The sequence below is a fragment of the Lathamus discolor genome, chromosome 6 (genome assembly GCF_037157495.1).
Source record: "Lathamus discolor isolate bLatDis1 chromosome 6, bLatDis1.hap1, whole genome shotgun sequence".
NCBI lineage: Eukaryota > Metazoa > Chordata > Aves > Psittaciformes > Psittacidae > Lathamus > Lathamus discolor.
Window position 1 is genome coordinate 24726896 of NC_088889.1, and position 15021 is coordinate 24741916.

At 43.7% G+C, this 15021-nt stretch overlaps 1 protein-coding gene across 4 annotated transcripts in view; it reads right to left on the reverse strand.

Annotated features, from left to right (window-relative positions):
- The window catches only part of TRAF3 (TNF receptor associated factor 3), a 74271-nt gene extending 64056 nt beyond the window's left edge, over nucleotides 1–10215 (reverse strand). Inside the window, exons 1-3 of one of the 4 annotated variants that reach the window (XM_065685175.1) lie at nucleotides 10084–10215; nucleotides 9673–9801; nucleotides 8928–8983 (exon numbers count right to left, since the gene is read on the reverse strand). The gene's annotated coding sequence lies outside the window, so the exon portion shown is untranslated. Of the gene's footprint in view, nucleotides 1–8927; nucleotides 8984–9209; nucleotides 9342–9672; nucleotides 9802–10083 lie in introns of those variants that run through there. The other 3 variants (XM_065685177.1, XM_065685178.1, XM_065685176.1) reach the window with 3 other exon arrangements.
- Nucleotides 10216–15021: the final 4806 nt, after the last annotated feature.

Here is a 15021-nt window from a genome sequence, read left to right on the forward strand (position 1 = left end):
TAATTGAGGAACAGCAGGTTCATATTTGATGTGAAGTCATATGGCTGGATGACATCACAAATGCTAACTTTTAATTGCCCCTTTAAGGTTTATTATTAGCAAGCTCTATGTTATTATTAGCAAACTGATAAAACCTTAATGGCCAAGTTCTCTCACACAACAGCTTGTCTATTTCTCCAGATTTCACACAACTGATAACTTTTCCTATTTAAGTTATTCCAAAATGGATGATTAAGACCAAGGAAAATCATTCCTCTGCCTATTACTTTATCCTGATAAACTCTGGGGAACTAATAGCACTTGCTAATCTTCCATTTTAACCCTGGCCAAGGTTAGAAAGTCAAAAAAGATTTTTGCAAACTTTTCAAATTTTTTTTTTTTTTTCCTTAAAATAGAATATTACATGTGAAGTCCACTGGCTGCTGCATGGTAATAACAGCCATTAAATTCAGGCCAAGCCTCTTAAGGTAGGCTTCCCGCTGCTGGTTCTGAAATTATTTAAACTTTCCAATCCCAGGAAGTGGATTTTTGCTAATCTACTTCTTATTCAGAAGAAAAAAATAAAATCACAGTTTCTTAAGAAAGATTTTGTCTTACACTTTTTGCTCATTCTTAAGGTCACACTAAAAATACCTGCAATAAGAAGAGGACTGTGGCCCTCTAAACCCCACCTAAGTCTATTGCTCTTAAACAACATCATTTCTAAAAACGAGAGGGTTTTTTTTCCTACTTATAGCCCTGGGATGCAAGAGAATTCAAAGATCTCAGCAATGTTGTCTTGCGACCTCTGAAGGAACCCTAACAGCAAGGAGTACTCAAAGACAGATGCTAACGCACCTTTTTTTTTTTTAATTTAATATGTATCTCAGCTCTCACTATTGCAGAGTAAGTCAGGTGTCCGGTAATGGGCATTTAGTACAATTCTGTATGTCCTAAATATCCAAGATGTGCAGGGCCGACGGGTAAGACTTTGGCCATATGCAAGACTGCATACTTTTGGAACATCAACTTCTGACCATCTGAGATCAACTACATCATTTAAAATGGTACTCAGTGCCTCTGGTGTGTAGGCACCATCTCTGTTCCCTTAAATTTTTACAAAACCACTAGTCAGTCAGGGCTCAGGCAAAGGAATACTATCATGTGTTTAAGTTGAAACAGTACTCTTCAAACAGAAATTTGAATAGACAGGGGTCAACAAGAAGACAGGACCTTGAATACTAGATTCATGAGGGTATTATTGCTGTAATGGGCAGTCTAATCAACTTCTACATTTTCAAATGAAGTATTTCTTGACACTGAATTTCTTTAATACTGCAGTATTCCCATCTACAAGATAGCAGACAGCGTTAACACAACGTCAACACTTAAACAGATGAGGGCTACCACAGAGGCTGCTAAAACCTACACCACCCATGCAAAAAGCCTATGGATTTATTTCTTCCATACCTCCTTCCCATGGAAACAGCCTGTATCCCTGCCTTTGGAGAGTATTCTGATAAGGAGTCCATAAAAAACAAAACAAAACAGACATGAAAACAGTTCTAGGCAGACGTCTGCTCCACTAGGTATATAAATATTTCAATCCCAGCAGCACCATCTAATGGAGAGCTCACCAATTTTTCCCCTTTAACATGACAAACATTTTATTTTGGAGGTGTTAACAACTGATACTTTTAACACATGGCCTATTTAATACTCTATAAAATCTGATCAGCTACAAGAGAAGCCAAATCATTTCTCCATAGACAACAATCAGACAGACCTTTTTTTCCTACAGATACTACATACAAATTTATTAAGTACAACAGGACATTTGTTTAAGCAGGAGAAAATATTTTACTTAGAAGTACTTTTTTTTTTTCCCTTAATTTAAACAGCAACTGAGAAGCATCAATGAAAGCTTAAAAATACAGCTACCATAAGCATGTTTAAACTTTCCCTCTGAAAGCAGAGCAGAAACGTCAGCACCTCTAATGCGTAAGGAATATTGGCAAACCTGAACCTTAAACACAGCAACAGAAGTCACAAGTTATGCCTGCTTCAGATGAAGTTAAGCATTCCAGACATCTTCAGATTATGCTTCTTCTACAAAGCATGCTATAGATGGGTAGCAAATTATCGTAAGCATCAATAAAGCATGTAGCACGATGACCATTTTCAGCTTCCACTGTTTTTCTCATTAACATTTTCTCATGCAAACAAACATGACAGAACTTAGGTATGAAATGGGTCTATAAAAAGTAGTATCTTTTTCCTCAGTGCATTCTGTCCTCCTTGTTCTTTTTATAAATCACAACATTGCAAGTAAAGGTTCAACAACTTTTCCAATTAACTCAGCATATAGACACTCTTGATCTGGAATAACTGCTTTTTTATTATAGCTCAGAGGACTTTCAAAGTCTGTCTGCCCTATCTCATCTCAGAACAGTCAATACATAAATACACCAAAAAGTCTGGGTAAATAATTCTGAAAAAACACAGCACTGTATTTTGGCTATATGTACTAACAGCTTTATTTACACTAACAGGACAATTCCAAGCTTCTTCCTCATTTATTTTGAGAGAATCAACTCAGCAAAAATCTACAGAATACAGTGGGCAGGTATTTATCTACTTCTCCTAAATTTTTATTTAAAACCAAATACAACCAAACTAAAAACAAAAACACAAAAAACAAACAAAAACAAACCACACCACAACCAACCGAGTAAATCCCCCAAAACTCCCTCAAAATCTTACTGGCCAAAATACTGTAACTTCCATGTCTAAATAATCCTTTTCAAAATGAAAGTGACTTTTTCAGCAACTTGTAAGGAGAGAGAAGTAAGGGAAATTTATGGTCCCAGGTACTGAAAAGCAGCTGACGAAGTACAACACACTAACAATAAGCTTGGTTTATCTCCCTAGAAATTGCCAAGAGCATTCTTCTGCACATGCTCAAAAAAAGTGTCAAAATACCTTGCTATAACACAAATACAAAAAACCCTGCCAAACAGTATAAGCAACACAACACCAATATCTACTAGCTGATCTACAGTGTAGTATCCATTGGCATTTCCACTATGTATTGACACCATGGGTGCATAGCGAGACATATTTGCTAATCTTAAATGCAGCATGCTCAGGTTCTGTTGATAGAAACACAATTCGAGTACTGCAGGAAAACAGAGCAGATACTGCTGACTTCAAGTGATATTACATATTATTAACTTCAGATGAAGTTAGCTCAAATCCTTTTTTTCCCCAAGAAATGCTGAGTTTTAGAAGGCAATGAAAACACTACTGTATCAAAGCGTTCACATCAAAGAGACGCACATATGCAAATCAGCAACCTTCATTTATTTAGGTATACAAAACTTCCTTCTACTCAAACTGTCAGACAAATGGTAGCATTTTGAGAATATGTCATTTTACAGCCACAGGCACTTTACCTTTGGTACCTGTTGAAGGTAGAACTGCTATCCTAATCAGATTCAACCACTGCAGTCATAACAATAAAAACATTCCAGGGCAAAAGCACAATGCTTCTCTCTCAAAGCTGCTGTGCTGAATAGAAAAGAGGAAAGTGAAAAGGATGGAATGAGAGAGCAAGAGCAGATTTAAAGACGTGTAATTCAGACAATAGCAGGGTACATTGTAGACCATTGTTAGTGACCTAGAAGAGCTGCTTTTAATTGACCTGGAGTGGAAGGTGGGGTGGGGACGGAATCAAGAAGCAGGTAGCTATATAGAGAGGTCAAAGTGGATTTGCAGATGAAAATTATTAGCCAGAACTACGAAAGCAAGTACAAGACTGGAAACAAGTATTTAAAGAGAAAAGTGATGTAAATGGAAGTAAAGGGCAAAACGCAGTCACTTTACCAAGTGCAATGATGAAACCACATGGGTATAAAAATAACCCCTTAAACAACTCTAAAATTACAAGAGATCTGACCGAAAGCAGTTCAAAACAAGCCACTTTAAGAATCAGAGGAACCAACTTGAGAAATTAAGAGCATTTATACTGTTTGGCCAAACACTTAAGATGGAAAAGAAGCACAGCATGGACAAGAGCATTCCATTAGTAGCTGAAGAGCATAAAATGCACAAAGGGGAATCATTTGGGATGGTTTAAAGGAAATTAAAACAAGAACAAGTTGAATCAAAATTGTAAGGCTATAATGCCTATGCAAAAATCAAGACTCGTATCTGCAAGCTGTAATTTAGAAGCCACAAAACTCAAGGCAACCTACTCTCATTAGGTTCCTCCCTGTGCAAAGACAGAAAGAGGGCATAGTCAAACTAGTAGAGTATCCAAGATCTCCATTATAAAAGCCTCTAATAATTCTTTCAATTATCTCCCTTCCTCAAGCACATGGATGAGCTTACAAAACAAAATACATTCACATTGTCAAAATCTGGTTTATGAGTTGAGCTTTTCTGTTAGAAATTATTTTAGGCACATTTATCATATAAGCAGGTTCCATAGGATAAGAAAAAATGGTTACTTTTCTGTACATCCAAAGCAGAAAGTTGGGAACAAGTACAAGCACCAGAACAGCTACCACTGACAAAGGCTGTCATGTAAACTCAGCTTCATATAGCACTGCATGTTTGCTGTACACAACAATGGAAGAGCATAAAGCAAATACTGTTTCTTGTGCCATGGTGCTGATGGTGCAGAAGGTACAGCGCTGCAGAGGTGGCAATAAAAAATGCCTCTACACAACACTTGCAGTTTATTTCATTTATCAACAAATGACACTTGTACTGCCCTGCTGGGTCTCAGTACCTCATCATTTTTATGTCCTCAGACTGTGGGAAAGCACCACTATTCCCACGTTACTACCAGGAAAATGGTCTGTAATCAAAGCTGCATCAAAGTCATTTTCAGAACTCCCACTCAGCTACCACCTAACCCAAGCGGCACCCAAGTATCAGTACTCTTTTTTTTTCCCAGCACATCTTCTATGCTGAAGGAAACATTTGTCTTGATAAGGCTGATCACCTCTGCAAGCATCTCAACATCAACTTCAAATGCATCAGAAAACAATAAACAAAATGGCAGTGGAAGAAGAAGCATCAGCAGACTCTGTGCCCTTCCTCATCCTGGTAATTGTCTTAACCACTTGACTGAGACATCATGCTTCCTCTTGCTATGTTTCTTAGGCACACTGAGTTTGGATTTTTTCCTGGCATAGCAGAAGAGTTTTAAGAGAAGGAAGCGACATTACTCTCTACTGGCCTGTGGCTTGATGATGACAATACTCCCCAGGGAAGCAGGAAACTTGGACTGGAATCCCCCTTCTGCCCCTGGGACTCAGACATGATGTCACATCACTCTGCACTGCAACATCAAAGCCCCTTGTTGGTTTGGCCCTGACTGAATGACTTACAGTACACATATCTACAGGAACAAAGGAAAATCAGCTTCCAGGTCTTCCAGATTTTACACTGGTACCTTGAATGCACCATCTTCTCTTTCTTGATAGATGTCAAAGCTTGTGGGAATGAAGTGGCAGTCAGGAAGGCACTTCTCTCACAGTAGCATCTACAACATGTTTTTGAAGACAGTCCAAATTCAAGTAGCTCTTTTTGCTCAATGCCTAGGAAAGCTGTAGAGACTCATGGCATTTTGAGCTTCTCTTGAGCGGCCATACCTTACTTTCTTTTCAAAAAGAAACCACTAAATCAAATAGAAACTCAGCATTACTCCAAATGTTAAATTTTTCTAATTCCAAGCTCACATACAGTCATCATTAAAGCATGTAAAACAGAAGTTTTAGGACTTCTTTCACTACTGTTTTTGACTGAAGCATTTGCTATGTGTGTGGAAGGATATATTCACTTCAGAACATTTATATTAGACTACAGAATTATTTGCAATTTTTATCATTGTAAATAATCTACAGAATATTTCCTCTATACATCAATCTATTCCATAAATTATTTATGACACTATATAATACTGGAACTATAAAACATTCCAACTTTAGGCATTCCTGCTATGCCCATTTCCGTTTCAATGCCTGCTATTTGCAAAAATCCAGTCTTCATGTCAAAGTACACAACACCCCAATTTTCAGTACAAGGAGGGAGCCAAGGATGGAGGCAGTCACACGTGTCCAATACTGAACCTCTGTCTCCATGAACATGTTGAGAATTCACTTCCCATGCTACCCTTGACTAGATGAACTGCAGAACTTGGAATTCTACTGAAATCACACTTTACACATCGAGAGTAAAGCAACAGGGTAGAACAACAGAATGGAAATCAAAGGCTTAACATTTTTTGGGGGTGGAGAGGATTAGTGAGCTACAGTTGTTGCATATAATTTTAGAGACACTCGCTCTGTTAACCTAGTTACAAAGCCAACGGTCAGTAGCAATTGAAATCACAGTGGCAATGACACTTTGATGCCAGTGCTCCAGTGGAAAAGATTTCCAGGAAGAAAACAAGAACACCCTCAAAGGCTATATAAATATGTATCTCTCACAATTTCCAATACCAAATAATCTTTTGCCTTATTTTCTCCTTAAGCTCCTTCTATTGTATGCTTTTCTTACTGACTTTCTAGGGGCAGTTTTGTTTTTATTTCCTTCTCTTTACCATTAGAAGAGAGCACCTTTCCTACTTGGAAGACATATAATAATCTTTTATTGTAATTTACTCCCCCTTTCCTCCCAATTCTCTAGTCCTTTCTCTATCTTAAAAAAACATAGAAAAAGAAAAAAGAAAAGGAAATGCGTTTGCGATTTGTCAAAACAAAATATACTGACTTCCCATTTATGACAGTGTGGGAATCTAGCAGGCAGAGCTGGGAGATCAGTTATATTCCTTTACCAGCCCTTCACTGCTGTAGTTTCTTTGTCACCACTTCATCACCACAGATTAAAAAGTATAAGAAGAAACCTAGTATGACTACAGCGCTACCTCCTGTGCTACAATCACATCTTTATTCTGTTGCACAAACATACACAACTCTTTCTCCCTTGGTTTCTTTTCCCCATACCACGTCTTGAAATCTCCGATTTCAGTCTCTCCCACCACTTTTGGTGTTCTTGAGCCATACACCAAAAATGCCAGGAGGTTTCAAATACAAGCATTGCATTCAGAAAGTATCCACCCACAAGCATAAAAAAATAAAAAAAATACAAATTATGCCTTGGCAATTCTTTAAAGGAACTGTGCACAAGAGCAGAGAAATCTGAAACCAGTGTGTAACGAGCAGTCTTCACACATCGCAAGATTCGGCACCTTCTATTAAGTAACACTATTATAATAAAAAAAAAACCTAATGAAATCCAGTTATTGCATCATCTAACATATCAGAGATCAAAATGTGTTATTCTTGCAATATCTTCATGCAAAGCCAGTTCAGGATATTGAAGCAGATTTAATTTCTGGTTTTAAACTGCCTTTTCATCCATAGAAGAACTATGGTATGGACTGTGACATAGACTGTAAGAATAATGGTTAGTCTACTTATCAACGCATTTATGTTCCAGTGGTTTAACAACAAAAGTTAAAAATTAAGTTTCCTGGCTTTGTGAATTTTCAGCATTGCCATATCCACTAACAGAACAGCTAGACTTCAGGACTGATAAAACACATTCCTCTTCTCTCACTTAAACTTCTCATTATGCACAAGAACAATGCAAAAGTCTACAGTACAAGATCCTGAAAACATTTAGAAGACAAACTGTATTAGCATGGACTTCATAAAGAATTTTTTGTCACTGATGCTAACTAACTACTGCCACCTTACACAGTTTTCCAAGGCACCATCAGTAAATATGCTTACACAAATGATCTAATTCACTGAATCCACACAAGAATGGCTTCTCAAAATTGGTATCACCACGCTTAACTGCAGAAGGACTTCAGGAAAGGCTAAAGAGCAAGTCATTTAGTACCCTCTTTTAATCAGAATTAATTTACATTGCTACTGACTGCACTTTACCTTTCTATGCTCTAGGTCCAGCTATTAGGAGCTTTGTATCAAGTTGTATTTCAGTAAAACGCCTACCATTTTCATTTCGGAACAAAGCAACTTTTATAACCTCATGGTACCGTCTGCTTGCAATGCTCAAACTCATGATACATCAGTGTTTCCATTATCAAGCTTTATGAAAAGGGATTTCCCCATTCAGCCATAAAAATCTCTGATTCGTCCAAACGTTCAGAATATTTCTTGTCTTAAAACAAAAGACTTCTCTCTGATCAAAAGAAATAACATTTCCATCTACATTAATCCATGCGCAGTGTGCATGGATTGCCATTTATAGCCACTTTAAACCAAATGGCTCATTTTAAGGGCCACCATACGGTGTGTGCTATGATCTCTTTAGTTCTAACTCTCACAGTCAGTGTAGCCTTTGAATCTAGGCTTCTATGCAAGTCAGTAGCTAATTTAAATACAGATTTTTACTAGCTATTTCAAATTATACTGTTTCATATGTCTAAGCAAAATACTGCTAGCACACATTCACATCACACAGTAAACTCATTTTCAGTCTATGAACGCAAGTTCAGATCAGTGCACAATAATGCTACGTGTGCTCTACGGTACAAACCTGAAAGGAAAAATACACAGCTCTACTGAAGAAATAAAAGATGAACAAATTACAATATACAAGGCTTGGTTAGATCTCCACAAGCTAGATAAGTCACTGGCCCAAGGAGACTGCAAATTTCAAATTGTATCATTGGAACTTCCCACATATTACTACTACAGAAAGAGAAAAACATGAAAAATGTCTTAATACACAGTGAAGATCCACACAGAGGTGCACATACAGCCTTTCACATCAAAAACAAGCTCAGATCGGCAGAACGTGAGATTATGCCTCTTGGCATTAATGCCATTTCTCTCGGTTTTCCGCAGATAATTCGGATCATTAACACATGAAGATACAAATAAATCAAGATGTAAATGCCTTACCTTCCTATTTTACAAGCCACTGCAGTTCTCAGATTATGAGTCAGTCATATGTTCATCTGCAGAGGAATGACTCAGTATAAACTTTCAAACACTCGTTATTTTTTCTAACACATAACACGGTAATTAATTAAACGTATTAAAACGCAGCACTGAGAATCAGCACACAAAACGAATGGCGTGAAAACAAAACACTTTTCTCTCTGCGCACGCCAAGCAGATGGTCTTATACCGCAGGACCGTTGGAGGCAAACAGACTTCATAAAAATATAACTCCTTCCACACCAGTTAGGGGCAGCTCCGTAACAACGGCAAAGGATTTTCCCCGGCGGAGACCCCCTTCGTGCCCATCGCCCGGACGCCGAGCAGAGCTGAGCTGAGCTGAGCTGAGCCGCCGCAGAGGGCAGCCACGAGAGGTATGAAGCTACGGGGGCCCCGCGCTCGGCTCCCAAGCGCGGCGGCTGCCGGCAGTGCCCCTTTAAAGGCCGTCGGCCCGCCCCCAGGACTGCATATGGAGGGAGCCAGGAGCGGAGCGAGGCTTCTGCATTCAAACGACACATCAAACGCCGCAAGCGTCGGCCGCCGCCGCACGGCTCCGCTCCGGCCTGCGGCCGGGCTCCCCTCTCCTCCCCTTCTCTCCCCGGCACGCACGCACACACACACACACACACACACACACACTGGGGGGCAGAGGGGGAAACAAGAGGAGAAGAGGGGAGGCAGAAATAAGTAAGTGAAAAGGGGGCACCTGCAAAGCGCTGGAGTGTCGTCCGGGCAGGAAGGGCCCACGCCGACCCCGCCGGAGGCTGCTCTATCCCCGGGCACCAGCAGCCACCAAGGTCCCAGCAACAGGCTGCGGGTGAAGCGCGCTCGGCCCCTGCGTGTGGCAGATGCCTCCTATCAGCGCCGCGCCGCCGCCTTGCCCCCGTCGGCGCCGCGGGAGCACACCCCAGCTCCCGCCGCCCGCCCGGCCCCGTCCCTACGTCGTCCCCGAGCGCCGGGGGGCCAAGCCCAGCCGGCGCCACAGCCCTGAGCGGGAGCCGCCACCAGGGCGGCAGTGAAGCACGGTCCCCGCCGTGTCCGTGTGCGCCTTCCCCCCTCCCCGTCACCTCCTCACCGCGCCGCTCTGCGGGGCGGCGGAGCCCCGCCGACTCCGTACCTGCGAGCGTGTGAGGGGAGCGGGACGGCGGGCAGCAGCCGGACCCGGTGAAAGAGCCCTCCAGCCCGACGGAAAGTCCCAGCCGCTCTGCGCCGTCTCCCCCCGCCCCGCACTTCCTCTCCCGCCCGCTCAGGCTGGAAATCCCCGGCGAAGCCCGCTGCTCTCCCGGCTCCTCCTCACACACCGAGGGGCGGGCCCCGCCGAGCCGCTCAGCGCGCGCGCAGCCGGCAGCCGGGGGTCGGGCCTGCCGTGCCCGCCTGCACCTGGGGACATCGCTGCCCCCGGTGCCATCGCTACCCCCGGCCCCCGGCAGCGGGCACAACCGGGGGCGCGGTGGAGGGGCCGTGCGCTTCCCGCCCGTCACACGGAGCCCGTCCCGCCCGGCGCCTGCCGGCCCCCCGCTAGCGGGGCAGGGGGCGCGGGGTGGGATGTGAGGAGAGAGCGCGTCCCGCTCGGGGCGGGAGTGGGGGCAGCGGCGGGGCAGCCGTGCCGAGGCTCGCCCCGGCGCCGCGGGTGCTCGGCCGGAGGGCGGGCGTTGGTGCGGCGGCCCGACCGTTGGGCACTGGGGGAAGGGCGGGAGCGCTGAGGAGGGGATGGCGCCGGGACGCGGGGCGCCGGAGAGAGGGATCGGCGCAGAGGGGAGCCGCCGGTTTTCCGTCTCCGCGCCGAGGAAGGTGCGAGCCGCCCCTCACAAAGGGTCGCCTCGAACACAATAGCCTCTACTGAAATAAAGGAAAAAGACACTGGGGAAAAGGGGCGGGAGGAGGAAAAGAGAAGCAGGGAGGGGAGGGGGAGAAGAGTCTGGAAAAGCTCTCGAAAGAGCAGCGAGCCAGAGCTGTTCGCCCCCCGGAGAGGCCGATCTCCTCATGGAGCAGGCGGGGAGCAGCCGACCGCAGGTGGCAACCGCGAGCTGGCTGGGGGTATGGGGGGTGCCGTTACCCGGCGTCCCGGGGCGAGAGGCAGCAGTCCCCTTCCTCGGGAGCCTCTCCCGGCAGCGGGGAATGGGGGCGACGCTGGCACCCGGTGGAACTTGTCGGTCCGGGCGGCCGCGTTAAATAAATGCCTCTTTCGGGCTCTGCTCGTACCGCGGTGTTCTGATCACGGCAGATGCCGAGCCGGTACCGGCGTCCCCTGTTTTACGCGGAGCGGCTTGTGTCACCGCGGCCTCACCGGCTGCTGGAGGGGGTGCGGGGGCAGCCGTGTCGCAGGACCGGCGCGGGGGCTCGACTGGAACGGGAATGTGGGGCTCAGACGGAGCCGGCGGTAGCGTGGGCTGGGTCGGTTGTAGGAATTGCCGCACAAGGGCTCTTGGAGCTCCGGGTGCAGCGATGGGGCTGGGGAGGTCAGGGAGCCGGGAGAGCTGAAGTCGTGATGAATGTGCAGAGCTGAACACGGAGAAATGAGTGGTGTTTGGCTAATTTCAGTGAGATGAGATCACCATCCTTTTCGGACGTTGTTTATTGAGGGATCACTAGGGAGGAACAGTTGGATGCGTGATCCTGAACGGACAAGCTTTGCGTCATAGTTGCTGCTTACAGCATCTCCCCGCATCCCGACATCCATCCTGACCCTCTCCGGTCTTCATCCCCCGGATCTCTGTACCGCCCACTACCACCTGCCCTGCACGACCAAACACCTCCAGCTCTGGCTGTGTCCCCACCAGGCCCCGAAACGTGAAGCCTGGCCCGCGCTGCTAATTCCCTGCTCGTGTGCTGTTTTTTTCTTCTTCCCACCTTACTGCTTTCTCTCTTCCGCCACCCTCTCCCGCTTTTTGCTGCTGTCCCCAGTAAGAGGCTGGCTCAGCTGTCAAGCCTACTGCGCCTTTTGAAATGATGCTGTGAACCCGCGATCAGAAAGACAATCTAAGACCGATGTCTCAGACGTTCCCATTACTTGTTCAAGATTGCTTAGCTCTGGACCGCCTGATAGGACTGTGTACCAAGCCTGGATCTCTCCATCAGTGTGGCAGCAAATAAGTTTCTAGCAGAGACAAACCTGCAATTTCCTTCTTTGCCACTCGCCACTCTTTTTGCTGTTGTATATGTGTCCTCTAGCTTTTCCCGGGAAAAAAAAAAAAAAAAAAAAAGAGAAAAAGAAAAAAAAGAAAAGAAAAAAAACATAACAAGATTCCAGTGCCTGTAGCTCTAGCAGCTGGATTAATGTATTCTTTCCCAAAACCAGAAAACAAATTCCTATACCATCTAAAATATGTCAGAAGCTTTTCCACATTCATAAATGTCTGTAGCCAAAGGGATAGTGTTGATCTAATGCAGTATCCCGTATCATGACTGCAAGATTTGAAAGATTTTCTAATACCGTTATTTATAGTGAGCTGTGACACCGATTATCTTGTCCTTAACTGGTTTGGAATCTAACATTATAAGCAATGTTTTCACTGGACCTGAAACACTGTCCCAACGCTGCTGCTATGTGCTGCACACCTCTGCATAGCAGTACTGTTTAGAATACACTTTGTCCAGAACAACGGAATAACAGAAATAATGGTAAGGACCATGGGGCACCCCTGTATTTTAGTAAAATGGTTTGAAGAAATAAAATATTAGGGCATTACACTGGAAAATTACATAAGAGAAAAGAATTTTTTAAATAAAATCCTCTAGGAGAAGAGTGGTAATCCATTACAGACTTGGGCAGGGATAGTTATCTCCAAAAACTATGGGGAAGATAAATATATATATATGGAGACCGGATATCATGTGATTATGGAAACTATAATTTCCCAGATACAGCCTGGAAGACACCACTGGGAAATGGTGGGGCTTAAATGTTCTCAAGTGTCATAGAAACTCAATTTCTCAAGCAAACAGTCCATGATGCAATTTTAGCCCTGTATTAATAAGCAGCAAGGACCTTGTAGAAGGCCATAGTACTGAAACCAATCTTGAGCTGAGTGATCAAGGACTAATCCAGCTTATGTGAAACTGCAAGAGGGACAAATTCAGATCTTTAAGACTTGGGATCATAGAGCAGCAGACTTCAAGAAATGGAGGAAATTCCTGAGACTGACAGGACAAAGGAACCCAAAGGTGTTTTTTACTCAGAGAAAGAAGCTGGCAAAGGAACTAGTAATTGCCAAAGCAAGGATTTGTTCAAGTTTAGAAGTAGTACCCTGTGCCTAAAACACTCTGTAGTGAGAGGAGAAAGGTGGTGATGTTGGTAGCCTTGGGCCTGATTTGCCTGACCTTACTATGTGGGTGAATTCCTCCATGAGAAAATGACTGTGATCTGCCTGCAGTGATAGCTCTGGAAAAGGCTTATGTCAGTCTACGATGCATAAAGCGGAGTATTTTTAGTAGAAAGAAGGAAGTGTTGTAGAGCTTTACACAGCACAGCTAAGGACCCTTGTTGGGAAAATTATGTCCAGTTCTGGTGAATTACTATCAGAAAAGATTGACTTAGGTCACCACAGGTGCAGAAGATGAATACTGGAGCTGCTGGGCAGCAGAGTAGCTGTATTCTTGAATGGGAGCTGCAAGCAAGCTTGGGTTCTTTAACTAGCCAAATGAAGCCAAAACAGTGTGATGATTCACTGTGAATACATTCAAACAGTAAATATCAAGGAAGGAGAGCTATTTAAATTAAAGAATTATACTAGCACAAGGATGTATAGATATAAATTGGTAATGAGTACACAGAGTGTAAAGCTTTCTAGCCATTCCAGGAGCAAACAGTACTCTAGGCATAAGCGCCTAAATGATTTTAAATCAGAGCATGATACTTTTGTATGTCTAAGAGGGATTTGAAGGGGGCTGAGCTCCTGACATTATACTCTGACCGTTCACAAACTTCAGGGCTTATTTTGGTCCTCTACCCCACCTGCATCGGGCCTGTGAGGGTTTTTTCAACTGCCTCTGAAGTACTGGAAATTAGCCAGAGATACCATGTAGAGAGGACACTGGTGATATTAAATCATCAGGTGGTTTGTTGTACATCTTGCTTACAGGCATTACCATTGAACTGATTGCCAGATTTGGGTCACAATAAAATGCTTTCCCTCAGGTGAGCCCAGTAAAGGACTTTTTTTTCCTCCCTGCTGCTTAGAATCTTCTGGGAGATTTATGTGCTAAATATCTTGTTGCAGGGGTACTGGTTATAGTCTTCTGTGATAATCCTGCTTAAGAGATTTGGTCCTTTTCTGCAGCTCTTAAGTTTATTACCTGATACCAAAAGGTGTTTAGTGACCCTCAATGAGTGGGGGCTGCAGAAAATGTATTCTGTGAGACTTCCTAAACAAAACAGCCATTGAGTGGTTGTAGAGAGGGATCATTTCCAGACTTATCTTCCCAAAAGTAGCATCAACAGGTTATTTTTAATGCTGGAAGTAAATCGGAGGGGGATGGATGGGAGAGAAGGCAGCAAACCATTGTTTCTTGTGTGACTTAACTTACTGCAATTAACAATCATTCAGCTAAACGTTTGTAACAAGTAATGATACAGTACATGCTTACTAGCCATGCTGTTTCAGGTGCAGTTTAACACTGCTTTTGTACATAATGCTAACTGTAAGCTTCGTGGTTTGTGTCTATTATGCATGCCCTCTCCACAGTTTCTGCGGAAGGTGGTTATGTTTTGCTCCTAATTGATACCTATTGCGGATCTCAGCAAGACTTAGCAGGACCCAGTTTCTGCATTTCTGGCACTGAGGCAGCTTCCTGACTTGCAGCTTCCTCATCTTATGTTTTGGATTGAAGATGCTTATTAGTAGAATAATAAAAACATTAAATTTACATTCCTTTTTATTGCTGAAGCACAGCCCAAGAGGACCTGTATCATGGGAATATACATTCATTTACTGCATCCTATACATGAGATAAAGATTCCCTGGAGTTTATTTCAACTGCTACTAAGCAATAATGTCTAATGTGATAGCCCACTTGCTTAAGGAAAAAAAAAAAACTTCCCCTGCCCAAGTGATGA